Genomic DNA, 20,145 nt, shown 5'->3' on the forward strand with positions numbered 1-20,145 from the left:
AATTTATTTCATCCATTGTGAACGCACTGTCATATTTCCCAAACATACTACTCCATGCCTTATTTATACCATTTATCATGCAACTAAATCTAATTAGAATCAAAATTTCGGACTCAATTTTTGACACAGTTACACAGTGGAATACAAAGTTAGATCTGTAAACGACAGGCAAGTTCGGAGTTTTGATCCCTGATCTGTGAACTGTCAACCAAACTCAATGTTTGTGTAACTTCATCATTTGGAGATTGGAAATTTTCTAAGTACTGTGTGATTTTGCCTGAAGATGGAAACAATTTATCGCACCAGATTTCCAAACGTTTGACTCAGTAAGGTTAACCCTTATTTTTCAAAACTCAAGAATATAATTCTACTCAATGTCTTTTCATAGGACACCTTTCTGACCCCAAGAAATAATTTAATGGTCTCAGACTGCTTAAGGAGCTAAAAGCCTAGGAGATACACCGGAATTGGCAAACTGGAACCAAAACTGACTTTGCGACTGGAAGTATGTGTGATTTTTGAAGAGCATTTTTGCAACTTGAAGCATTCATCCAGCAGCATACCACAGCATAAAGTGATGGTTCTTGTTGTGTGTACATGAATTTTCAAGGCACAAAAGCTACAAGTGTGAACAGCAGGTTCACAGGTGCCACAAGAATTGGCGATGTGGTAAACAGCAAAAAGCCTTAGTCTCCAGGATTACACACATGGGCTGGTTAGAAGGCCTGAAAAGAGGCAAATAGAATTCTATCCTGAAAAGTGTCAGGCGAAGCGTTTTGGGAGGACAAATAAGTCAGGACAAGACATGTTAAATGGAAGTTTTAGAATGTACAGAGAATCACGAGGACCTTGCTGTGCGCATAAGCATATTCTTGAAGGCAGGAGGACCTGTGGATAAGGTGGTAAAAGCACCATATTGGATACTTGCCTGAATATAAGAGCGGACGTAAATAAAATTAGTTGAGCCACAGTTAGAACACGGTGTGCCTAGAGACCACAGCATTTTGCTATTTACCACACCTCCCATTCTTGTGTCATCTGTGAGCCTGATGTTCATACTTGTATCTTTTGTGTCTGGAGCATTAAAGTACACACAGCAAGAACTATCACTCTACCCTGTGCTACACTGCCGAATGTAAGCTTCAAGTTGCAGAAATGTTCTTCAAAAGTCACGCTTACTTCCTGCCAAAAGCTAATTTTGATTCCAATTGACTAATACAGCTCGGGCGGGAACATTTCAGTTATAGAAAGGGGCTAAATAAGCTGGGACAATCTTCACTGCAACAAAGACACTGAGGAGGAACCTGGTTGAGGTTCAAAGAGTTCTGAGGGATTTGGCTAAGCGTTAGGAAAAACTTTATTCCCTGTCTATCAATATCAGGGCTTACAGTTTTAATACAACAAGCAGGCTATTTTGAGGGGATTTGTTCAAAAACTTTTCACCCAGAAGTGGTGGGTTTCTGGAACGCACCGCCTAAAAGGGTGGTCCAGGCAGGAACCCTTGAGACACTGAAGAACAATTTTGATGAACTCTTGAAACGCCATTGCCATCAAAACTCCTGGGTGGGGGTAGGGGTTGTGGAATTTTGTAGGAATGATACCTACCGTTGAGGCAGGGGATCCCAGTTCAGTCCAACCTCCTTCAGAATGGAGTCATAAGCTTGGCTGAATGGGTTGACAAAAACGCCAATAAATGCAAATTCTTTAAAGGGGTAGAAAAACAAAGTTGCTGGAAAAGCTCAGCTGCTCTGGGAGCATTTGTGAAGAAGAAAAATGTGTTAATGTTTTGGGTCTGGTGACCCTTCATCAGAGCTCTATAAAGGGGTCTTGTGGTTCAGTGGTAGCGTCCCTACCGCTGAGCCAGAAATCTGAGTTTGAGTTCCACCTCTGCCAGACAAGTGTCATCATGTGTTCAGAACATGTTGATGAAGAATACCTAGCAGGCGATGGGCGAAGTTCTACAAAATGGGATCAGAATAGGTGGGTGCTTTATGACCAGCGCAGACACAAGGGGCAGTGCTGAAAAAATTCTCGTCATGTTGCCTCATTCATGATGGCTAACCGAGTTATTGTGTAACCCGGGTTTAGTTCTTCCTTCGCTACACAAAAAGGGAACACCAGATGAGTACCTGAATCTCTGCCTTTGTGAGCGTCGGCATATTTCAATGCTTCAGCCAAGATGTTGTATTGAGATTAAATTCCATTACCCACAGTGTAGACACAGGCCCTTCGGCTCACCAATTTCACACCGCCACTTGAAACATCCCACCCAGAACCATCCCCTACAGCTCACACACCCCTGAACACAACCAGCAATTCAGCATGGCCAACCCACCTAGCCTGCACATCTTTGGACTGTGGGAGGAAACCAGAGCACCGGGAGGAAACCCATGCACACACGGGGAGAATATGCAAACTCCACACAGACAGTCACCCGAGGTTGGAATCGAACCTGGGTCCCCGGCACTGTGAGGCCGCAATGCTAACCACCGAGCCACTGAGCCACCCCAAAATGTGCTGCACTGACCGGGAATCGAACCCAGGCCGCAGCGGTGAAAGCGCCGAATCCTAACCACTGGACCACCAGTGATGCTAACCATCTCTCAAAGACAGCAAGAACTGCAAATGTTGGAGTCAGAGTCAATACAGTGTGGTCCTGACCTGACACGTTGATTTTCTTGCTCCTCTCATGCTGCCTGACCTGCTGAGTTCCTTCAGCTCCACACTGTATTGACTGTTGTATTTATCCATCAGACCATGGGAAATGTTTGTGCATACCTGCCTGGCCTCGCAGATTTACTTCCGTTCAATGTAGAAATATTCTACCCACAACCCAACACACTGATAGATATGCAACAAGCAGCATGGTTATAGCTTCAAACATATAACCAAACATGTTCAATGGCTTAAGTAGCAGCAATGCTGATAACTTCCCTTTAGTTACCCGGAGAACTGCTTTACAGCATAGTTATAACAAAGATACACCATTATGGAAAGATAAATCAGATTTACTTGTAAAGCTTCAAGATTAACTGCTTCAACTTGAGAACGTTTCATTCCAATATTAAACATAAAGGGATGATTACCTTCTTCTTTGTTACTTTCAGTGTTTTGTGTGTCAGTATTTTGTTCTCTTTCAAGGTGCTGTTGAGGGCGGCAAATTTTGAAGCTCCATCCTGAAAATGTACATAGAAAACCAGCTATTCATTCACTGCATCTAATCTATATCTCCCATAATATCAAATGAGATAACAGAAGAGATTTCAAAACTCAAGCTTTTATTGTAAAAACATTTTACAACGCTAAAGCCTTATGTCAACATTTGGCCAATTCGAACTCAAGAGGTGATAGCCAGGCAATGATATTTGGAAGTGATATTACAATTTATCCCACGCACAATAGTTTATCACAAAACTAGTATCAATGTTTAACCCATAAAACAATCACTTGGCAACTATTTCAGATTCCCATCCAAGTGTGCAAATCAAATTGTTGGACATGGTGAAGTTGCTGCTTCAAACTGCATTTAAAATGAGGTTTCAAATTATATTTTCTGAGATTTAAAAACACAACAGTGAAAATGATGATTGCTGGCTCACTCAGGTGAAATTCACCAGACAGTCACATTTGGGGAAGTATTTTCAGAAAATACGCTATGGTATATCAAGGTGGTATCTTATCACTACACTCAGTGTCAACTAAGGATCGACAGTAAGTGTTGATATGGTGGCCTTGCGAATGGCACACCCATATAAAGTAAAGCTTAGCAAGCCATATTGCCAGAGAACATCTGTGTAATATGCTTAAAGATTAACGAACCATGCATCGATATTCACTGTACAATCTGGGAGACAGCATTATGGAAGTTAAACAACTGTCCAATCTTGAACTCAGATTTTCCCATGTATATTTATAGAAATTGACACCACAAAAGCAATCATCCTGCACAACACACGTTTTTGATTATTAAAAACAAATCTACTTTTAGATTCAAGCCAGATATGAAAAGTAATTTGGAATTCTGCACTGTGCACCAATAGCAAACATAATAAACAAGGTGTGACAGCAGCACCGTAGAAATTATGGAGCCAGCAGATGGACAGCAATGCAAAAACATCGTCAACCGCAACTCGAACTTTCAGCAGTATGAAAAACGGAGTGTCTGTCAAATTGTTAACAACCCAACATGAATGCTGCATTTCGTCCTCTTCAAGTACCACCTTCAAACTGCTTTGATTTAATCTAAGAATGATTCAACAGAAAACTTGCATCTTGCCTCCTTACTGTCCTGGACACACTAGTTTGGTCAAGTGACACCAAAATGTTTATAACTAACAAATTATTTTGTTACTTTGTAAAATTCAGGAACAAAATGACTGGGCAAACAGCATGACAAACAGAGTGAGGAGGAATGTCTCGAAACCTGGTAAAACAATATGCTTTTTGAGAAGGTTTTTGAAGTTAGTTTGAAATGTCAGTGGTGGTCCAAGCTAGTTGAAACTAAATAGTTGATGTCTGAAATGCTCAACAAACAAAGCAATGTGATTATCTCTCACTTCCAATGCAGTAAATATTTATTACCGCAGAGAACAATAAAAGGAAGACATGCTAATTGAACAAAAACACTAACGAGAACCAATTAAAGCTATTCGTGTTTTGCCTTGGCTTTTATTAATTACGAGGCCCTCCAAGTGTGCAAATCAAAAGAAAAGAAAACTGACATATATCCTGCTTTTAATATCATTGTGCAAGTGTTCAAACTTCCAAGATAACGAACACTGAGAAAGATAATCTATGAAGGTTGCATCATGACAGAACGATTTTGGAAGACTTGAGCCAAGTTAGACCATCCATATGTAATACATGTATCCCTTGTTGCATTATTGATTCACAGTATTTGTATGCATTCAGACACCAATGTAATTCATTGTAGATATTTTGCTTGAAAATACCTATAATGCCCTGAATATCGATGCACAGTGCCAAATGCAAACGCTTACCTGTTTTTCGCGCTGGCTACTTGTCATTATGTTGCCATCTTCGGAGATGAGATTTAGAAGATCTTCAAATGTTGCCTTTGTGCTCCTAGTCAAGAGAATATAACAAATTACTCTTGACAGAATAGAGTCAAGATTGCAAACAGCTGACATGGAATCTGACAAATAAGCAAGTAATACAGACAGTGAAGGGCAGTGAAACATTTTTCAAACAATTGCAGTTATTTTAATGAAACAGTTCAGATATGTTTTGACACATCTCTTTGGCAGGTAGAATTTGAACCCAAGAGATATTGGGAACTGCAGATGCTGGAGAATCCAAGATAACTAAGTGTGGAGCTGGATGAACACAGCAGGCCAATCAGCATCTCAGGAGCACAAAAGCTGACGTTTCGGGCCTAGACCCTTCATCAGACAGAATTTGAACCCAGATTATTTCAGCCCAGAGATGGAGATGTTACCACTGTGCCACAAAAGCCCTTCATTGCAGTAGTTTTAGGAAATCTCATCACAGCAAGTGAGATTTCACCTCCAAGCTGCCTCAAAATAACAATCATGATCAAATCGTCTACGGCACAGGAATATAAACTACAAGTGCGCACTTCAAAGAGGTCTCGACTGCTTTCTTGGGTGATTAAAATAATTGTGTTCTTTGTATTTCAGGTTCCTATACAAACCTCCAGTTCATATCACCCCGTCACAGCACATCCACAGGAAACTGTCTTACGTTACATCCAACAGCAGATCAGTTTTGGAACACAATAGTTCAATATTTTAAGCTGTCAAACAGTTTTCTTTTTCCACTGTAGAAAATTAACTCCTCACTCCTTAGTGAAAGAATGAAAGATTCTGCCAGTAAGCCAATTGTTAGGATTGCACTGTAGTGCCTCTGGTAATCCTGTCAACACATCTGGAGTGTGAAGATCACTTTGGCAAGTAAACTTGGAGGTGAAACCTGCAAATTCCTACCACATATTTATTAAAAATAATGACACGGCTTTTTCAGAAAAATGACTCACTTTGACACGGCTGCCCAAGTCTTCTGAAACTCTAAGATGTTATTTGCTTGCAATGCACGGGTAATTGCACACACTGAAGAGAAATTTCCCAAAATCCGACATTCCTGTGAGAACATAAAACATGAGTTCTGTGGGAAAAACAGTGGCTCCCCATGACCCAATACCTCAGACATTAAAATGTTCCATCAGAAAAACGTGATCTGCAAAAATAACAGCATTAACAAACGACTTTGTGGGGGCAAAAATTCCACAAATCTTAGCGACTTAAAACTTGATCTTCATTTTTTTTTCCCTCTGAGACATTTCACTCTCTGCCAACACTTGGCTCGTGAGACATGGTCACTGACGCCAAAGCAAAGATTCGAATGAATAAGTTGGAGACACGGCCATCTGAGTGGTGGAAGTGGCGAAGTTAGGGAGCTGGAGACGGGTAATCATCTGTGTTATATCCATTGTATTCATCTGATAAACGAATGACAGATTACATTTTCTGCCAGCATAGGAGGGCAGGGCCTGACACATGAGATAATCATTCAAGGAAAGCATACAAATCAGAAAATTGAGTCTACTTTTATGAATCACAATGTTATTGAGACTGAGTTAACTAATCGTAGTGAGGATAGCATGTGAATGTCTTTCATCTGCCTGCCCCACGGAGACAGGGAGAAGAATAGAACAAATCAAACCTCCCTTCCACAAGCATCAATTTGAACTTTGTTGGGAGGGGCCGAGGGGCAGGAGAGTAGGAAGCCTGCAATTGTTTGTTCTCAACTCTCAAAACCACTTCTGCTTAGCGAGGAAGGCCAAGGAGGGAGAGGGTCATTAGACCATATTGGCTTTATGTGGATGTGCCTCACTGGGCATCATTAGATAGATGCCTTGTCTGATTAAGTCCAGCAGGTAAGATCTCAAGCCCACAGTCTTCCGGCTTGAGGGCAACAAAGGCTGCTGCAGTAAAAAGTAAGTGACGGAGGACACTTCAACATGGATAAGGCCCCTCATCAACTATTGTCAACTCAAATGACAACCGGAAGAGCCAGCCAAGTGATCACTGGAAGGTGGCAACTCATCTACAGAATGGCCTTTGACAGCACCAGTTTCTAGGTCGGCACGGACAGCCTGTCAGGAGCTCATGTATCCATGTCTATGACTGGGTGTCTGCCTCCATTCATTTCAACTTCTCTGGGTTGTGAAACTGGAGACAGACATCAATGCCTTAAGATTCTTTACGAGTCCAAATCCATGCAGGCAGCGTTGCCAAGAGCCAAACCAGATTTGTCACAAATACCTGGCAAAGGTATAATTATGAATCTTCATTCCCAACCTTTCGAATGACTAAATATTTTATGGTCACATGAATATGGGAAATTTCAATGATAATACACTTTTGTTGCTATGATCCAGTGCCATTTTGGATGATAAAATGAATATGAATAAATTACTTAATTCACTTAATTAGTTAATTACTAGCTTCCTGTCTTGATTCTTTCCAAATGTACTCGTGGGAATGCCACATATTGATGACAAAGACAAGCCTGATATCAGGTATGACAGCCCTTCCTCATCCTTTTCCCAATTGCTGATTAAAATGCAAAGACAAATTCCTTTGGCAAACACATAAGAAACAGACAACCAGGCAAGTTACTGAAGGGCCGTCATACGGGCATATGGAATGCAGAAAACTGAGAATAAAATTTACAATGTATCATAAATCTGATCACTGCTCGGAAGGGAGGCAAGCAACATTCTGTAATGCCTAATAAGTAACTTTGTGTTTGAAGGGCCACTAAAAATCTGAAATCAGTTTACTTTATTTCTCCACAGAAATATTTTTGATGAGAAAGAAAACTTTAATATTTCAATGCAACTGTAAACTGAGGCATGAACTATTAGCAGCCAACTCTATGGAAATTACAAATGCTAGGATTTGCCATGAAGCATTCAATTCTAATTCTGCTCGTCAATTCGAGAGGCTTTCAAACCCTAAACATCTCAACACATCGTAGGAACTGCTTGCTCTCTTCCACCATGTTTGTTTCATGCACTGAGTGCTTTACCCTGTCATAAAGGTTAAAAATCACGAAAGAACAAGTGTACCTTGGCAACATCAATCCACTTCTCAATGATTTTCGCCCTCTGCCGTGGTTTTAGCTGCTGAGGCCGACTGATGGTGCTGGTGACACAATTCTTAACGTTATTGAACTGTGCCACGATAGCCCAGACGGTTGATGCTCGATCTGGTTGTTCAGCCCAGATGGACCCTAAACATTCGCTGGGCACAAGTTTCTTAAAAAGATCCTGATCAAAAATAAAAAGGAAACAAAGATTACATATATTAGCAGTACTGTGGTTGAAGGAATGAACTACAAACAAGGTTCTTCCATTCATGAGTAAACTCATTCTGCTAGTTTTCATTTGTACATTCAAAACTGCACAAGCTACTTTGTCAACAACTGAGTACATAATACACACATTGATGCCCAAGGTGCATATAGGTTGTACAAACAGGTCAACAGCCTTGAGTTTTCAGTCATCTCCTTCTTATTTGTAGGTTAGATTCTAAATCACAAGTTATCTCCACCCAGCTCCTACTGCTGGCTCCGTGCACACCATCAATGCACGGCTTTGTTGGCAATAGTCACTCCTCCTGATGCTCAGCCATGGTGGTCCATAAGCTAGACAGACTGGCCATCAGGAAAGTGCTCCTGCATCATGTCCACTTCTCACATCAAGGCAGATTGACAGAACACAATGGCAGCCGCACCCCGTGTTGGTTAAGTACACCTCAACGTCAACACCTCCCCACTGTTGGTTTCATGCTGAGGCTGAATGTTGCCAAACATCCAAGCCTGTCAATTGGTCATTCTGTTTGCATTGTCTCCTCTTGCCTCCCTCTTCAAGGCTAACAACTCCCACAAACAATTATGCTCCGAGTGTCAAACTTAACACAAACTCAGAAACCATGGAGTGGGAAACTGCTGCGTATTTATGCAAGCATGGTGCACTCTCACTTTTAACACTCCGATCATGTGACAATGATGTCATCGATTATTTCAGGCAGGGAACAGCTGAGGCTAACCTTCCGCCCTCTACAGTAAACTAAATAATAAATCTCCTGTTTCAGCCTCCTGGACCTGCCTGCAACAGAAACAACACAGGCGACCAGAATCAAAAACACTGCCTTGACATTCACCAGGTCAAACAACTGATTTGAAAAGGAATCACTGATCTCATTGCCGACCTCACTGCTTCAAGGAAAGAAAAGCAGCTATGTTCCTCTACAGACACCAATATAGGTTGTTTCCCATCCAAAATGTCTGTTGTCATCATTGTGTCACATGATTAGACTCGAAGTGCCAGAATGTATACACACATGCAACAGAGACTGCAATGAAAACAGATGTTAACTTTCTAACTCTGTGCAGAAAAGCAGCGATCCATAACCAACTCGTACGTTTGACAAAAAGTTCACTTTCAGATTAGATATGCGCACCCCTGCTCTCAACACTGACAATTGCTCAGGCTTTTTGAGACTTAGAGGACTACTTACATTCGAGAGTCACACCCAATGCTGTCATATAGACCACAGTCCCATTTGCTCAAAGCTGAGCTTCCATTTGAAGCCGAAGCCTATGACCAGACCCAGACAGAACACAAAATTTGAGTCAGCAATCCTTCGCCTCATTTCGTAGAGGTAGGCACCAAGCCACCTTGGAGACTAGACTGGAATAGCCTGAGCTCCTGGCTGATTCCATTCCAGGAGATCTCTGCAAACACCAAAGTTGTCTTACTGGACACTTCGAACAAAATCACTGGGTTCATGTCAGAAAAGTGACTGTTCTGGTGAAACATTTCAACTTTTACCCTGAAATACTATTCATTTTGTAGAGATTCAACACGAAGTTACGAAGGATTTTCAGTGCTCTCCCTGCTCACTTAATTCATGTGACATTCATTTAAAAAAATAGGCGAGTGCTGAAGTCTTCATCGACAGGTATTTCAAGCTTAAGACTGAAGTTACATTTCAAACAAGACACTTTGACATCTTGGACGACTGCATTGTGAAGGCAATTCAGTTATAATGACTGGTGGAGCGGAAATAGCTTTCAATAATATGGTGAGATTCGGATGCTTCCTGCTGACTGAAACATCGTATTGAGAATGACTGGGAAAGACAGGTCTCAACAGAATAGACCCTAGATTCCTAGATAATAAAATGTGAGGCTGGATGAACACAGCAGGACCAGCAGCATCTCAGGAGCATAAAAGCTGACATTTCGGGCCTAGACCCTTCATCAGAGAGGGGGATGGGGTGAGGGTTCTGGAATAAATAGGGAGAGACGGAGAGGCGGACCGAAGATGGAGAGTAAAGAAGATAGGTGGAGTGGAGAGTATAGGTGGGGAGGGACGGAGGGGATAGGACAGTCCAGGGAAGACAGAAAGGTCAAGGAGGTGGGATGAGGTTAGTAGGTAGGAGGTGGAGCTGCGGCTTGGGGTGGGAGGAAGGGATGGGTGAGAGGAAGAACAGGTTAGGGAGGCAGAGACAGGCTGGACTGGTTTTGGGATACAGTGGCGGGAGGGGAAGAGCTGGGCTGGTTGTGTGGTGCACTGCGGGGAGAGGACGAACTGGGCTGGCTTTGAGATGCGTTGGGGGAAGGGGAGATTTTGAAGCTGGTGAAGTCCACATTGATACCATTGGGCTGCAGGGTTCCCAACCGGAATATGAGTTGCTGTTCCTGCAACCTTCGAGTGGCATCATTGTGGCACTGCAGGAGGCCCATGATGGGCATGTCATCGAAAGAATGGGAGGGGGAGTGGAAAACGCTCGCGACTGGGAGGTGCAGTTGTTTATTGCAAACTGAGCGGAGGTCTTCTGCAAATCAGTCCGCAAGCTGCTGCTTGGTTTTCCCAATGTAGAGGAGGCCACACCGGGTACAATGGATACAGTATACAACATTGGCAGATGTGCAGGTGAACCTCTGCTTAACATGGAAAGTCATCTTGGGGACTGGGATTGGGGTGAGGGAGGGGATGTGGGGGCAAGTGTAGCATTTCCTGCGGTTGCAGGGGAAGATGTCGGGTGTGGTGGGGTTGGAGGGCAGTGTGGAGCGAACAAGGGAGTCACACAGAGAGTGGTCTCTCCGGAAAGCAGGATACAATGCATCATCCTCCGAAACTTCCGCCATCTACAGTCCAACACCACCACCCAAGACATTTTTCCATCCCCACTCTTGTCTGCCTTCCGGAGAGACCACTCTCTCCGCGACTCTCTTGTTCGCTCCACACTCCCCTCCAAACCCACCACACCAGCACCTTCCACTGAAACCGCAGAAAATGCTACACTTGCCCCCACACCCCCTCCCTCACCCCATCCAAGGCCCCGAGATGACTTTCCATATTAAGCAGAGGTTCACCTGCACATCTGCCAATCTAGTATGTTGTATCCATTGTACCCGGTGTGGCTTCCTCTACATTGGGGAAACCAAGTGGAGGCTTGGGGACCGGTTTGCAGAACACCTCCACTTGGCTCGCAATAAACAACTGCACCTCCCAGTCACGAGCGTTTTCCACTCTCCCTCCCATTCTTTAGATGACATGTCCATCATGGGCCTCCTGCAGTGCCACAATGATGCCACCCGAAGGCTGCGGGAACAGCAATTCATATTCCGCTTGGAAACCCTGCAGCCCAATGATGTCAATGTGGACTTCACCAGATTCAAAATCTCCCCTTCCCTCACCGCATCCCAAAACCAGCCCAGATCGTCCTCTCCCCCCACTGCATCCCAAAAACAGCCCAGACTGTCTTTGCCTCCCTAACCTGTTCTTCTTCTCAACAATCACTTCCTCCCACCCCAAGTCGCACCTCCATCTCCTTTCTGCTAACCTCATCCCACCTCCTTGACCTGTCCGTCTTCCCTGGACTGTCTTATCCCCTCCCTACCTCCCCACCTATACTCTCCTCTCCACCTATCTTCTTTTCTCTCCATCTTCGGTCCGCCTCCGCCCTCTCTCCCTATTTATTCCAGAACCCTTACCCCATCCCCCTCTCTGATGAAGGGTCTAGGCCCCAAATGACAGCTTTTAAGCTCCTGAGATGCTGCTGGTCCTGCTGTGTTCATCCAGCCTCACATTTTATTATCTTGGATTCTCCAGCATCTGCAATCCATTATCACAGACCCAGATTCCTGTTTACTCACAGCATCCATAAAGGTCAGCTGCTCTGCAATGCAGCGTGATGGGTAGCAGAGGAGCTTTTCGTCCACTTCTTCGATGGTTCCTTCATGTTCTTCTCCCACGTAGAACCCAAGTCTTCCAGGGTAGCCTTCTGCGTAAGTGAAGATAGATATTTATTTTGTGCCCAAAGTTCTCATTGCTCCAAAACATCTTACTCACTTGTGACTAGAAATCGTCCACTAATTTACAACAGTTAGCTCACATTTATAGTTTTAAATCTCGATTTGCTGAATTTAATGTGATATTGCAGTGAAACCCTCCTGTTGGAAGCATTTCAATTGCAAAAGAAATTGTATTTACTGACAGATTCCCATTCCAATTTCTTGCCAAAGGAAATCTTTCAAATCTCAAGTTCTTGTTTTACAATAACCTGCAAAATTATTCAATCATATTAGAAAATAAAATGTCATTGACAGCAACAGTTAAAAAGGAAATTGTCCTGAAAGACTCATTCAATGCTGCTGGGTCTTAGCAGACCATATTACAGAGTCCGTTCTATGCAGAATTTGGTCTTGTACATCATGAACTCAGGACAGCGGTATTCACTCAGCAATACTTGGCTTAACCAAAATTTTTGGATCTACTTTTGAAGCTTGTCAAAGGAAGCCCAAATGAACTAAACCCTGAGACAGATGGCTAAGCCCTCCACGAACTGACAGGGAGGCACCATGAATTTGACAACGTCAGATGACCACTCAAAATGGAGGCTCTTGAGGCACATTGGTAGTGTTCCTATTTCCGGACCAAGTGGCCTTGGGCTTAGTCTCACCTGCTCCACAGGCATGTAGTAACCAACAAGGGCTCTTGTGCTGTAGTGCTAGTGTCAATAACACTGAGCCACGAGGCCTGGCTTCAACACCCACCTGCTACAGTGTATGCGTTAACATGTGTGAACAAGTTCGATTAGAAAAACATCTTGCTACTCAAAATGAACAGCTTTACACATCATGTCTAAACAAATTCAGACACACCGCCGACCCCACCCATTGATTCTTTCACTGATGTCAAAGTATCCAAATGGTTGGTATCTGGCTAAAATGGTGCTCTTCTACGGTCAATGATTACTACTGCACAACACTGATCTTTGGGACCACTGGTAATCTCGGATCTAAATGGTCATTTTAACAAATTAATTTCATCAGAGTCCATCGCAGAAAAAGATCTTAACTTTCATCATAACTCAGTCATTTGAATTACCATTAAGCTGCAGCGTTAACAATTTATTCTGGCAGCTATGTGAGCTATTTATAGAGATGTTTCACTTTGAACCCCAAATCACAAGAGAAAGCAGCGAAGTTGCCAAAGGCACTTGTGCTGATCCAAATGAATCCATCTATTGCAATCTCATTTCTCTGTACTGTGAGGTATTGCAGTGAAGCAAACGTAATCCGAATAGTTTGCAGTGCATTCATGTTAACTTTGGAATTCAACTGACATGAACAACCACATCCCTCTGAATACAAACTTATCAAAAGACATTCTGAATTTAGTTTTCCGATCAAACTGGTTAACTTCACACCTTGCCACATTGTATTCCTTCTGCTGCAATTTCTGCCCATTTATCAAAACTGTCTGCAGCCTCTTTTCATTCTCACAACCACAGATGAAGAGTCAGAGATGGAGCAGTTGAAGATGAAGAGAAGGACAGAAAGTGGAAACAAGTTCAATAAACTTTTCCAGTTGGTGACAATAGCAAGCATCAGCTTTGATGGATTGGAATAAGAAATTCAAGAGACATGGCTGGAATAATGTCTGCTACACATCTCAATTTAAAAAAAACACAGCATTTTGGGGTTCCGTGCAAGCATTCATAGCAATGCCTTCATTGCACAGGAAGTGAGTTGCATTACATCAGATGAAGTTGAAATACAGGTTGTTGAGAGGAAGGTCATGTTCAGCAAGGGAACACAGGTGTGATAAATGGCGATTGGTTGGGCAGCCATTGGAGGGAGCGGCAGAGAGCTCCAATACTGTCCTGGTGAGGGACGGAATACAGACGGAGTAGATGTCCATGAATCAGATTTACACTACAGGAATAGCACACTATAATCTTTCAGAGATATATTTAAAGTAAATTCCCAAACTGCCTTCTGGAGCCAAACAGAACATGCTTTCACCACCGCACCGATAAAAACACTGCCCCACAATTATTTCCCCTTGCCTTATGAATTAAAACCACTGTTTTTGCATCATAAATATAAATCTTACTGAACATTTCTTTCTCTGCACTTTCATCCTCCAGAAACTGACTGTGAAGATTCTGGGCCCGTTTTTCAGGGTCTGACCCCGGCGCTGTCTGCTTTAGGTATGTGAGGACTTTATTTAGGCAAGCATAACTTGAGCCTTGTCGGAAGTCTTCAGGGTGCTGATTCAACCAGAATTTCAGGATTTCAGCAATAGCACTGGAAATGAAGTCAGAGTTAATACTGTTCATCAGGGAATCAAAACTCTTGGGGAAAAAAAACCTTCACATTATACAAATATAAATGCAATAGATTAAATTTGGAATACAGAGTCAATGCGATGGCACAGAAGAAGATGAACTGCTCTCTTGAATTGCTGCAGTGCACACGGCAATGGTAAACCTGCCATGCCATCAGCTAAGGAGCGTGGCACTTGGACCCAGTGACAAAGGAATGACTGTCCAATTGAGAATTGTGCTGGTCATGGATAGAAACTATATGTTGGCCATGTTTCCAAGTTTTCTTCTTTGTAGATTGCACAGATATACTTAAGGCTCATTGCAAAATGATTTCACATGCATCTGAGGATACTTCTTACACCAGCAGGATTTCCTGGCATTTCGATGCAGCTTTTCCACCAGTAAGGAGAAAGTGAGTTGAAAAAATAACGTTGTAAAAGTCAAAGAGACAAATCAAGTGAACAAACAAAAACACCAAGATTATGATGATTTGTTTGCCTGTGTTCTGGGAGTTGCATTGCCAATGCTTGGATACCCCAGTAACATGGCAAAGTCGGGTCTAGCTGGGGATGGCTAATGAAATTCTCCAAAATACTCAGCCTGCAATTCACTGATTTAACGACCTGGTTAATACTGAGAGGGAACATTGCATTATTTCACAGGCAAATCAATGGTTACTTTTTGGCAACAAGACATCAGCTGCACACACAAGTCATCACAACACTGAAATAGAACCCCTTGCACAGAAAAAAACTCCTCATGGCACTTCACAGCAGGGGAGCCATACAAAAACTGACATCAAAGGAGGAGATTTTCATACAGGTGACCAAACGTTTGGCCAGAGTGACATTTCGTGAGCATCTTAAAGGTGAGAGATGGTGATGTTAAGAGGAAGGAATTGCACGCCTGCAAAAAAGTATCAAGAGATGCACAGCTCTCAGGATTTGGCAGAACAGGAAAGTTCCAGGCAAAGTTTGGGACCTCAAATAATTCCAGACAGTAGCAAAGTGAGAACATGAGGGATGTGAGCACAAGAACTTAAAGGTATTTGGATTTCATAGATTCAGGAAACAGGAATGCAAGCTCGATTATTGCAAAACATACAACAGCAACAAGGAGTGGGAGGGCACCAATGTCCAAGGACACCACAAACAATCCACACAACAAGTATATGACTGCACTAGAAAGTGGTTTAATTCCATTTCCAACATTCACATGAAGTTTGCAGGATAACTTGTCATGAAGTGGTGTGAAGAGGGAAGCCATTCCTTCAATAATGCATCACTACTGCAAACTCGACAAATGACAATCCTCAGAACTGGAAGGGTCACCGGACCTGAAGTATTAACGCTGTTTTTACATTCACAGATGCTGCCAGAACTGCTGAGCTTTTCCAGCAACTTTGTTTTTGTCCCTGATTTACTGAATCCACAGATTTGTTTCTGTTTTCAGTTTGCTTCTTTCATGTGTTTTTTATGGTCTGGAGTGCTGTTTGCCATCTAGTCTGGGTGACTGGCGTTTTTGTTGAAAAAGTCTCTATATTGTTTTACAGGATGCTCTGGCTCTCCAGCAATTCTTCTCACATTCTTAAATTCCAAATTATAAATACAATTTAACTACATGTTAAATCAAACTTACTTTTTCATGATTGCTTTCTTTTCTGCAGATCTGCATTTGTCCAAATCTGGGAAGCTCGATCTGTGAAAGTGTACGCTTCTGCAATTGATCACAAGCCACAAAACAAAAAGCAAATTAAAATGGTGTTTGGGTCGATAATTGGTTGCCAGCCATTGAAAAAAAAATGAAGTCTCAAAGTGCAGCATTTCAAACCCTGATCAGCTCATTTTAATTTAAACAAGGTCATGCTGCAAATGTAAAACTGCATAAAACAGTGAATCCGTCTTTAAAATTCCCAGGAAATTTACAAGAAATGACCATGAGGGCCAAAGCAGCTCGCCAGCAGTGGTGGCGGCAGCTGGGAACAGGGAAAAGGACCAGGCGCAAGGAGTGAAGCCACCTCTTCAAAAGCTTACATTTGCTACCGAGTCCAGAAATTTCTGTCTGAGATCAACTCAACACCTTCACATGCAACTGCTGCTTGTGCTTCACTAAGTGCTTCGCATTGCTTCTTCCTCGGGATTAGGGAGAAACTATGCAAATAACTGAGAAGCTGTTTCTTCATCAATGTGCCATGATCTGGAGTGATTTCCGTGTTTTTAATTCTGTGGTATGTCTGACACAGTCACACAGCACAGAAACATTTTCATCTTCATCAAGAGATTTCTGATGATCTAACATATGGCCACCAGCTCTCCAGGGATTCCCTTTTGACATTAATGTGGTGCAAATGAAACATACACATGCTCATGCATTGGATCAAACTCACTTCTTGACTGTCACTTTCTTCTCCTGTGAAATTAAATCCTTGCATTCAATGTTTTCACACCTGCAATTGAACATGAAGAACAATTTACAACACTTCACGCAAACATTTTCATCGACAATTCAATCCATTTGAATGCCCATGAAAACTGAAGATTCGGAATTACAAGCCTTCATCAGATGGTTCTATTAAGCAGGTTACACTCTAGACGGTGAAGATTCCTTAGCATAAAATGTAAGCCCCAAACGGTGCTCCCCAACTTGTATTCAAATTTACTTGCTGCAAATGGCATCTGGCCCCTTTTGAAATTGGCCCTCCTCCAAATCAAAATTATTCAGGATTGTTCATTGTTCTCTTCTATATCCAAACAAAAAATCTTATGATACAGTGATCAGTGCTTCCTTAAATGATCCATGTATGATATTCGATACACTGTGAGTATGCAGACTAATTATGAAGGTGGTACTGCAGGTTGAAGATATCGTCAGGTTTCTGAACTTTAAAAATAACAGCATCGTATGCAAAACAAAAAAGATATGACAAATCTTTACAGAAAACGCTGATTTGCCCTCAACTCTAGTCTTTCTAAACCACGCTTCAGGAAGAGATTTGACAGGGTGTACGAAACATTCACAAAAATAGTACCAGAGGTGACAAACTAGACAACATTGTGGAGATAACAAGGTGTAGAGCTGGATGAACACAGCAGACCAAGCACCATCAGAAGAGCAGGAAAGCTGATGTTTTGGGCCAAGACCCTTCTTCAGAAATGGGGGAGAGGACGGGATTCTGAAATAAATAGGGAGCGAGGCAGAGGGAAATAGAAGATGGATAGAGGAGAAGATAGGTGGAGAGGAGACAGACAGGACAAAGAGCTGGGGTTGGAGCCATTAAGGGTTTTGTGGAAAAGGTCGGGCTGCTTGTCTTGGAGAAGACTATGAAGAGATTTTACAAGTGTTCAAAATCATGAGGGATTTGGTGGGACTGGATAAGAACAATCAATATCTTGTGACAGAAGAGTTGGAAAGAAAACAACACCGATTCAACATGTTCAACGAAAAAAAATGGTGACATGGATTATTTTTTAAACAGCACAGTGAGGAAGTGAGACATTCTGCCTAATAGTGTGGTGAATGCAGCTTCAATTGAGGTCTTCAAAAGGGAACTACAATTTTCTAAATCAATGGTTTGGTACTATTACATAGGAGTGAATGTAGGCCGGTTCCTCTTTGAAAGCTATTACAAACATTATCAAATCATTGCCTCTGGGCTGTTACCATGTGATGGTTGTATAACATTGCACAAACGGCCAGCTCCTCAGCTGTTTCCTCGCGTTTTGTCATATTCTGAATAATGATTAATTTAGTCATACATGTAATTAAACTTACTCAGCAATTATTTCGTTTGCTCCTGAGGAACCTCCAAATCCATTTTGTTCACCATTTGTACTCTCAGTTTTTCCAGAACTGCAATTGATGAAAGAGAACAAATTGAGTCATTTCGAACAAGCAAACTCATCCAGAATTAAATCCAACCCAATTTCACAAAAAATATCACTGTCTTGAAAGATGGATTATTCTGACTTCCACAGGATGTCCACATGTCATCAGAATGAGGCAGTGCTGGAGTGGGGTTTGGAAGAGACAGAACAGGGCAAAAAGAAGAGCAAGCCATTTCTTCACTGATAGTCAATTCTGGGCTCTGCAAGACCTTGATACTGAAAGACAAGCAAAATCCAATCTAACATTGAAAAGCTTTGCTCATAAAATGTGAGGCTGGATGAACACAGCAGGCCCAGCATCATCTCAGGAGCACAAAAGTTGACGTTTCGGGCCGAGACCCTTCATCTGCTGTGTTCATCCAGCCTCACATTTTATTATCTTGGATTCTCCAGCATCTGCACTTCCCATTATCATTGAAAAGCTTTGAATGCTTTATGCTCATTCAACATTATCTAATTTCTCAAAATCAGCCAAACATTTCAGAACCAGTCAAGCAGTTGCTTCACATCATTGCTATCATCTGGATTGGTGTTCACTGCTCTGTCAATGGGATGCTTTCCAGAGGCAATCCTGACATCATCTTCCACCAACTGCCAACAGTTTCCTTTCACATTATTAGATCCCAAATACTGGGCAACAGGTTTAATCTGACAACAGATCAAACGGACTTGCTAATTGCTCCTTTCGCTTCTGAATAACTTAGGTTTCCACCTAGTTCACAGTGTGGTATGTCAACATTTTCACAGCTGCAACTGGTCATAAAGCACCAGTTAAATCATTTCAAATGTGCACATAATCACAATATTAATTTCTGGCACTTCTTATCAACACTGGGATTTTTGGCTGTGAGAGGGAGCCAGTTGAATGATAGGGAGTAAAGAGTTCAAATAAAGAAGCTCTGCACACGGGCAGACGATAAACATCCCAAATGCAAAGTTTTAAGTTTAACGTTCCCATCTCTTCAAAAGAACATCAAGCTATTTACAGATAATTGACAAGACCTATAACTTGCCTGACATTCAGTTCCTTACTTTTTCTGACCGGCACTGAGTGCCCAAGTTGCTCATTCACTGTTTCCAAGCTCCTGGGTTGGTACCAAAGGCTCTTCACTTACTGTGCTGGCCCTCCTGACTGAAAGCCATGTACCATCACTCACCTAGAAAGTTTGAGTTACAATGAGAGCTGGATAGGCTGATACTTTTGATCACTGGAGCATAAGAAGTTGAAAGGTGACGTTAAAGAATTTGATAAAATCATGAGGGATACGGATAAAGTGAATGGCAGGCGTCTTTTCTGTCAGCTGGAGGATTTCAAGACTCGGGGGCATATTCTATTTTAAGATGGGAGGAGAAAGATTTTTTAAAATGGCATGAGGAACAATTTTCTGATACAAAGAATGGTTTGTGGGTGGGTGGGGTACAGTTACAACATTGAAAAGGTGTTTAAGCTGATCACCAAAAGTCTGCCCTGGTCTTCCCATGTCAACATTATGGTCATGAAAGCACAACAAAGTCTCTACTTGCTTCAAGGCTCAGGAAATTTGGCATGTCCACCAGGATTCTGACTGGTTTTTACAGATGCAAGACAG

General features: G+C 42.3%; 1 non-coding gene across 1 annotated transcript; it reads right to left on the bottom strand.

Moving 5' to 3' along the window:
* Positions 1 to 2,518: 2,518 nt before the first annotated feature.
* Positions 2,519 to 2,593, bottom strand: trnae-uuc (transfer RNA glutamic acid (anticodon UUC)). The gene has a single exon. It is a non-coding gene; the product is annotated as a tRNA-Glu (tRNA).
* Between the last annotated feature and the right edge of the window lie 17,552 nt (positions 2,594 to 20,145).

This window comes from Stegostoma tigrinum, chromosome 8 (genome assembly GCF_030684315.1).
Source record: "Stegostoma tigrinum isolate sSteTig4 chromosome 8, sSteTig4.hap1, whole genome shotgun sequence".
NCBI lineage: Eukaryota > Metazoa > Chordata > Chondrichthyes > Orectolobiformes > Stegostomatidae > Stegostoma > Stegostoma tigrinum.